The sequence below is a fragment of the Arachis ipaensis genome, chromosome B07 (assembly GCF_000816755.2).
Source record: "Arachis ipaensis cultivar K30076 chromosome B07, Araip1.1, whole genome shotgun sequence".
In the NCBI taxonomy this organism is placed as follows: Eukaryota; Viridiplantae; Streptophyta; class Magnoliopsida; order Fabales; family Fabaceae; genus Arachis; species Arachis ipaensis.
The window spans coordinates 15,328,572-15,336,466 of NC_029791.2; the positions used below are offsets into that span (position 1 = coordinate 15,328,572).

General features: G+C 35.8%; 1 long non-coding RNA gene across 1 annotated transcript; it reads left to right on the forward strand.

Annotated features, from left to right (window-relative positions):
- LOC110264877 lies at positions 4,002-5,079 on the forward strand. Its single transcript, XR_002351175.1, has 2 exons — positions 4,002-4,053; positions 4,200-5,079. It is a non-coding gene; the product is annotated as an uncharacterized LOC110264877 (long non-coding RNA).

Sequence of the window (7,895 nt, forward strand, 5' to 3'; positions counted from 1 at the left end):
AATCAATGGCAGTATTTCAAACGTGTTATTTAATTCTAAAGTATTAATGCTAAATAGCAATAATTTCAGAGGTAATGTGCCTCGAATATCTCCAAATGTCACCCTTTTGGATTTATCTAACAACTCTTTGTCCGGGTCAATTTCTCATTTCTTATGTGGCCAGACAAAAGAAAAAAATAATTTGAAATATTTGGATCTCTCTCATAATGTATTATCAGGAGAGATTCCAAATTGTTGGATTCATTGGAAATCATTGGAATATATTAACTTGGAAGGCAATAATTTTAGAGGCCAAATTCCCTACTCAATAAGTAATTTGTCCAACCTAGTTTCATTTAGTCTATTCAATAATAGATTATCTGGAGAAGTGCCTGTTTCGTTAAAAAATTGTAAAAAGCTTCGAATTCTTAATTTAGGTGAAAATAAGTTTTCAGGAGCTATATCAAATTGGGTGGGACAAAATATAATTGCGTTCTAATTACGATCCAACCTATTTAGTGGTAATATCCCCACTACAATATGCAAGCTTGATTTTTTCAAGATATTGGATCTTTCAAATAACAAATTATCAGGCCAATTCCAAGTTGTTGTCTAACAAGCATGATTTCCAAGAATGAATCATTTGATTCATTTGTTGTTATTGCTCTTCTAGGTGACATTTTTTTTACCTTTTATTATAATCTTACCATGCTCATTAAGGGTATTAAGTTAGATTATTCACATTCAATGCGGGCCATTGATTATTCAAACAATAATTTATCCGGATAGATCCCAGTAGAACTATTTATGCTCATTAGGTTACAATCTTTGAATTTATCTGAGAACCAATTGACAGGGATTATTCCAGATGAGATAGGTAACCTAATACTGTTAGAATCACTTGATTTATCCAAAAATTTATTTTCAGGACAAATTCCTCAGGAAATGTCTAAGTTGTCTTTTCTTGGAGACTTGAATCTCTCATGTAATAATTTTTGGGGCAAAATTCTATCAGGGACCCAACTTCAAGGGTTCCAAAATTTTAGTTATATGAAAAATTCAAACTTATGTGGACCTCCACTAATAAGGATATGCCCACAAGATGAGGAGCCACCAAATGAAAAACAAATGAGAGAAGATGATGATGACAACTTTGAAGTTTATTCATGTTTCATTATGGGATTTGGATTCGGATTTGCCATAAGTTTTTCGGTAATTTGGATGACAATTTTCTTCAATAGAAGATTCAGATATGGTTATTTCAAATTCGTAGACATGGTATTTCAAAAGTTCAACTCAGTGGTTGAAGTTGTGACATGACGAGAATTCATTTGTCTCTTGAATAACCGTATCCGAATTCGAAGCATCCGAGTTCAACACATGGCTAACACCGAGTAGTGGCAACTAGTAAGTAAAGTAACAAATTATATTCAACTTTTTAAATTTGACATGATACTTCTTTGGATATATTTTCTCGTATTTTTGCATGCCAAAAAGTTTGACATAATTTTATTTTAAATTTGACATGATACTTCTGTTTTAGCTATTGGAAGAGGAAGAAGTTGACGTTTTGATTTCCAAAAAATCAGCTGCAGAAAACACCAAGATGGATACCGATGAATCCCCTGCTGATGGTGTTGCTCCTCCAACCTCCAATGACACTGATGTTAACATGCAAGATGCGAAGGCTAATACTGATACCACTGGGCCTGAAATTGGTAGCCCTGAGACTGGAGAAAACCCTGTGCAAATTGACACCGATAGCAAGGTTTGTCCTGGTGAAAGAAATACACAAGCATATGCAAGAAGCTTTCTATTTTCAATTAATTTTGCATTCGTTAAATTTTGTGACACCAAGTTATTTATTTATTCTTAAAATTTTACACTTGTGGGTTTCTGTGGCTTCCAGCAATGGAGCATTGACATTGTAGAACTAGCTGCGTATTTATATTGGTATCTACATCAAGAAGAGGATGTGCGGTAGGTTTTTAAGGGGTTACTTTTGCATTGTTTAATTTAGTAGGATGTTGTTACTATATTTTTCTGTTAAACAATCTGAGAGAACATCATATACATGATAGTTTTTCAAATATGACCTCATCATTGAGTGTATACGATTCTTTTTATTTTTTGGTGGTATTTCCATCTGTTCACATAATATTGGAATCAACCTGCATAAAGTCACTTTGGTTTAAAGTGAATCTTACACCTTATATTGATAATTTGATGTACTATCATGCATAATTAATCATAAAATATTGTTGTTATCCAGTAGGGGGTGTTCGCGGTACGGTTTAGTTCAGTTTTTGAACGAAAAGTCATCCGATTCAATCGTTTAATTAAACTGCAGTTCGGTTTGGTTCGGTTTTTTTATCAAGATCATCCGAACCAAACCAAACCAATTAAAATCGGTTTAATTTGGTTCAGTTTTTCGGTTTTTTTAATCAATTCAAAAGAAATATTACCATACTATTTCACAAAGTCATAACCTTAAAATAAACGATGAACAGATATAATGATATAAGAAATATTATATAAGCCCCACCCCTCTCCCCTTTGAGAGTGAAAAAATTTCACTGGATAAGAGTATGTAAGAATGGTATAAGAAAATCAGTTACATGATAACAGATTCAGTTGTATATCAGTATTTGCCACATAATTTAATGATATACACTCTAGTTTCTCCTTCTCTGTTCTCTTCCTGAATACAGTGATATCCAAGCAAATTTAATTAGCAACCTACAAGTCAAGTGTATCTCTGATATATAACTGCATTAAAAGCTTCAAAATAGAGATCTTTATTTAATTGTAAAACAAACTAATTAAATAAGAATTTTATCACAGTTGACTGGTTGAGTGAGGTGCCTTTTCGTTGGAGCAGACAAAACATGTGGTCTAGGATTGATGCATGGAGAAAAACTCACTGAACCAGTGAACCAGCAATTAGAAGCAATTTCCCTAAAGAATGAACAACAAATAAAACAATGAACACTGAACCCAGCAATAAAGTCCTAAAATCAATAGAGGAAAAGGGTCACTAGCTCGTAGAGTTCTAAAGCATGCAAACAAAACAAAACACATAGTATACTCTAGAATAGACTAGAAGGAAGGATGACAAAGGCCATTGGAAATAATTGATTTTCATAATGTGGCCTATGATTCATCCATGGAGAGTTCTAAATATATGGTCTTCAAACCAAAAACAGCTTTCCAGATATCATGATCAGTAAATACAACTTTGCTTGCTAACATCCATTCCATACAGTGGGAATTGAAAAAACAACTATTCAGGCTATGCCGTAACAATACATTGAACAATGATCAATGAACAACAATCAGAAGCAATTTTAGTAAATCAACAACAAATAAAATCAGAACAGAGAATAAAAATCTAACAACCTTCGACCAAAAAATCAGAACCAACAACCCTAAACCTGTGAACCAAAATATACAAATAGAATTGAAAATCATGAATCAGAATTAAGCCTAAACCCCTAAATCAAAACAGAACAAAAAGTTTAGAATTAAAAAATGAAATCAGAATCAACAACTCAACCATAAAATCAAGAACAATTCAACCAAGTATTAATTATAAATTAGAATCAATAAGACTAAACTAGAATTTAAAAATAAAAATAGACTCAGAACAAAAAACCAAACATGAGGCTTAGCCTCCATTACAGAAGACGATGGAGGCTCGGTGGGAACTGGGGTCGGTGGCTCGGCGCTGCTGGAAAGAACATTCCTGGGTCGGTGGGTCGGTGCTCGCTGGCGACGCTGGGCGTTGCTGGGAAGAGAACGCTGCTGCCTGCTGGGTCGGTGCTCGCTGGGAACTGAGAAGAAGGCTTCGGGTGTTGGTGGCTGGTGGGATTGCAACTCTGCGACTGCGAGGGCGAGACTGAGAGCAGCAGAGAGCGACTGCGAGATTGCGACTCTGCGAGGGCGAGACTGAGAGAAGAGAGCGAGAGAAGCTAGGTTTCGAAATTGGGGATGAGGGGGGTTATGTGACTTTAGGTCACGACCCAACCCTGTGCTCTTGTCTGCTGAAATAAGGAAAGCGGAAGCTGTTGACAGGTATTATCAACTATGTAATACAATTAAGATAGCATTTAATTGTCTATATCAATATTACAGTGTTATGAGACGAAAATTTAAGTTAAAGACTTAAATTTAAGTATTACAGTATTATAGACTTACAGTGTTATGCTCCTCGTGGGAAGATGTTCAAAAAAATGCCATTTGACGTATTGGAGATGGCACGTCGATAAATTTCTGGAGGCACAACTGGATCCCTACCATTGGCCGTTTAGATCAGCACCAACTTCAGGTAAAGAATATGGATGAATCTGGAAACTCGCTAATGGATTTTCTTGCTGTTTCAGGGTCCTGGATGTGGCGAAGCTCAAAGAATGGATCCCCGAACCGGAGGTGCGTAGGATCACGTCCTTATCCTCACCGTTGCCTTGGAAGGCAGATGATGTTTATGCTTGGGCTTTGTCCCCCCGACGGCACTTTCAACCTGAAATCAATTTAACAAGCCATCCCTGAAGACGTCGGAACTAAGGATCGTATTTTTTCTTTGATTTGGAAGTGGAATGGCCCAGAAAGAACAAGATTTTTTCTTTGACTGGTGGCTCATGAAGCAATACTCACCAATGCAGAAAGGAATAGAAGGCACCTAACTCCGTCTCCCTGCTGCCCGCGGTGCAGCCACAACAAGGAAACCGTGCTTCACATGCTGCGTGACTGCCCTTTTGCTGTTGCTGTTTGGAGGAATTTGCAACCTATCCCGGAAGTGAGAAACTTCTTCAGATCAAGCAAGAGAGATTGAATGATAAACAACCTCTTGAGCCCCCACGACAGGTCGGTGTTCTTTGGTGTAGCTCTCTCCTCTCTTTGGTTCTTTAGAAACAAGTTAATCTTTGAAGGGGAGAACACCGACCCTGCAGCAGTCTCAATGTCTATTAGAACAAGAGGTATTAAAATCCTTAGTACTCCTTTGAAGAAGGTTATTCATAACACCGGCAACAATTCTATGGGACTCCTTGTCAAGTGGCATCCTCCACATGAGAATTTTATCAAGGTCAACGTTGACGGATCTTTTATGACTAGTTTAAATAATGCTATGTGTGGAGGAGTGCTTTGAGATAATTTGGGCAGGTTCTTCATGCAACTTTGAGAGTTGCTCTATCATGCACGTGAAATTATGAGCTATCATTAAAGGCTTAAGCGTTGCCTTAGTCAATGAATTTAAGAACATCATTATGAAATTGAATTCTATGATGGCTATCAACTTTATAAAAGATGATTTTCTACTGCAAGACATCAAAATACTTGTTGGGCGTATCAATCAAATCTACTACACACGTACCCTGAGACGAATAGTGTTACCGACATCCTCGTCAAAAAATGCTAAAATTTTCCTCTCAGAATCTCGGTCTACATATTTTTTAGCATCCTCCCTCATACATTTATTTTATTTTATTTTTTGAAAGTTTTGATTCTTATAAATTAAGAGGATGTAATTAATTTGTTTTGAATATTTTTCTTTTGTTTTAATCTATTTCTTTGCTTTTGGGATCAGTCTTTTTTTCTACCAAAAAAAAGACTTAGTTTATCATTTTAAAAAATTTAAAATTAAAAAAAAAAATTATTCCTCGTATTAATTATTTCAAGAAATACTGAAATAGGCATTACCTCTATGTCCGTACAACATTCTTCTTATCGTATATATGAACTTACTTTGATAGCGTTTAATTATTTCAATTTCAACTCACTCTTTTAGTCTTTTTCTTTTTTTTTTCTGACTAAACTATTATCACCTGTATGTTGGAAATTAATACTTCGGTGCCGCCATTTATTCTTTTTATTTTTTATGCCTCATACTTTTCCTTATTTATTTTTGGAGTAAATCACATAAACAACATAAATGTTACTCAATATTATACTAAAATTTCAAAACTCAAAATATTATATAAAAACACACGTTTCGCAATTAAATTTATTGATATGGATTCGGTTAATATTTTTCTCAAACTTTTAACGAGTTTTACTAAATTTCAGAATATTATAATCCAAAAACTGGAGATACAATACGTAAAATGGGTAGAAAAATTATTCTATAGAATTTCAATTTTTGTATTACAGGATAATGTGAAGTATGATTCGTTCGTCATAGGTAGTGACAAAGATTTGTAAGTTCTATTTCATTATTGTCGGCAATTTTTCGAGATGAGAATTTCTGAGCTGTTGGCCAAACTTGTAAATGTGGTCTACAGTTTAGGAAGTTCAAACCAGAATCCTCAACCTTTAGCAATGGTTGCCTGCTCTAGTTCAATGCCTGTTGGTGCATCTTCATTTGTGTTCGTGATTGCACCTGAGACAGTTTTGGTTGCCTCCTCATCCTTCGCAACTGATCAAAACTGCAATCGTGACGGAGAAATAGGTGATACTCGACCCTTCAGTGAGATTTGATTGCGATGGCTGGTACTCCTGATGTGGTACCGATTTTTGGAAAGGGTGGAGCATTGGATGGTATGGAAGATGTACCGCGAGATGATGATAATGATGATGATGATGATGATGTGGAGTCCGCCACGATTACTGATGATAGTGATGATGACATAACAATGAGTAATCCAACTGGAGGTGGTGGAGCGGCTAGTTCAGGAACTCAGCAATACCCCCTCCCCCCCCCCTACCTGGTGTACCTGTTGGATTTGGAGCCATAGATACACAGGATACAGGAGGACTAGCTGAGTTTCAAGTCGGTCAGCAGTTTCAGAATAAAGAGAAGGTCGTCTTAAGCGTGAAAAATTATAGCATCCGATATGGGGTTAAGTACAAAGTGTTGAAATCCGATTATCGCAAGTACTATGGGAAGTGTAAGGAATTTGGGGTTGAGTACAAAGTGTTGGAATCCGATTATCGCAAGTACTATGGGAAGTGTAAGGAATTTGACAATGGGTGCACATGGTTGATTTGTATCAGTCTCCGCTAGCGCAGAGGTATTTCGGAGGTAAAACGGTACAATGAACCTCATACTTGTCTGGCCACGTCGATATCGAGTGATCACAGGATGCTTGATTACCATGTGATCTCGACCTTCATACTGCCTATTATTAGAGCTGATGCTGACGTGTCAATCAAGGTACTGCTGAATGTGACAGAGGCACATTTCGGTTTAGACTGATTTACAGGAGAGTTTGGTTAGCTAAGCAGAAGGTCGTGCCTTAGATTTATGGAAATTGGAAAGAGTCATATAATGAGTTGCGGATGCTATAAGACTTCTAGGTTAAATCGACCCATCCTTGAAGATCCGACTTGTCATTGCAAATGTTCAATCGAAGTTCAACTATACGGTAAGTTATCATAAAGTTTGGTTGGCAAAATAAAAGCCAGTTGCAAAAATCTTTGGTGGTTAGCAAGTTTTCTATGACTGTTTGCCGATACGGTGTATGACAATGTATGCTCAGAACCCAGAATTTGAGATTAAGTAGATACTATATCAGCATATTGTGGATTTGAGGTGGAGGAAGTCGTCAAAATAATGCGCCAAATATTTTGAAACTTTCATCCATGCATTAGAACATTTTGTCACTGCAAATTATTCGTGCAAGTTGACGTCACATATCTATATAAAAAATACAAAAAAAGATAAAATGTATGTGTTTCGAAACGCTGTTTGTCTATTAATAGTTTAATACAGTTACCAGAGATTAGTTATATTTTACTTTTTTTTATTTGAGATACGTAATAAAAACTTATTTTTTGTAATGCATCAGTCACCAAGTAATTATACTGTTCTAGTAAAACCAATTTTCTCAGTTTTAAAATTCTCTTCACTTAAATAAAGATAAAAAAAATTAGATTGATATACAACAAAAATTACAAAAATTATATTTTTAATTAAAATA